Here is a 406-nt window from a genome sequence, read left to right on the forward strand (position 1 = left end):
GTCTGAAACATCTGTGTCTCAGAGATCATGCTTTCTTGGGATGACTTTTCCAAAGTATCACTTCTCACTATGGGAAAGATGATCACAGCGAAATAGTTTTAGGCAAAAATACAAACATTTTATTTGAAGAATTAAAAGGTCTGTCACGTCTTATCACCTATAGTTTACTACAGAAGGTGTTCATAGTGACCTTGTGAGGAGGCATGTGTGCTTGTTTCAGTGCTTAAACTGTTCAGTCCATGTGACAAGGCCTCACTTTCATCTCCACCATGTACCACATCTGGAAATTTTGGAAAGTGATACCAGAGGATTAAGAGTATAAATCAAGTAACCTGCACCTGAAAAAAAACTTTCAGCTGTAAAGGAACAAACTAAACAGAACTGACCCACAGAGGTGTTGGTAGAA

At 38.7% G+C, this 406-nt stretch overlaps 1 long non-coding RNA gene across 1 annotated transcript; it reads right to left on the bottom strand.

The window, feature by feature from the left end:
- On the bottom strand, positions 1-406 carry LOC109954429 (uncharacterized). The gene is made up of 3 exons (XR_002274125.1): positions 387-406; positions 191-280; positions 1-67 (listed from the first exon to the last, which is right to left on the bottom strand). It is a non-coding gene; the product is annotated as an uncharacterized LOC109954429 (long non-coding RNA).

The sequence above is a fragment of the Monopterus albus genome, unplaced genomic scaffold, assembly GCF_001952655.1.
Source record: "Monopterus albus unplaced genomic scaffold, M_albus_1.0 scaffold10700.1, whole genome shotgun sequence".
Classification (NCBI taxonomy): Eukaryota; Metazoa; Chordata; class Actinopteri; order Synbranchiformes; family Synbranchidae; genus Monopterus; species Monopterus albus.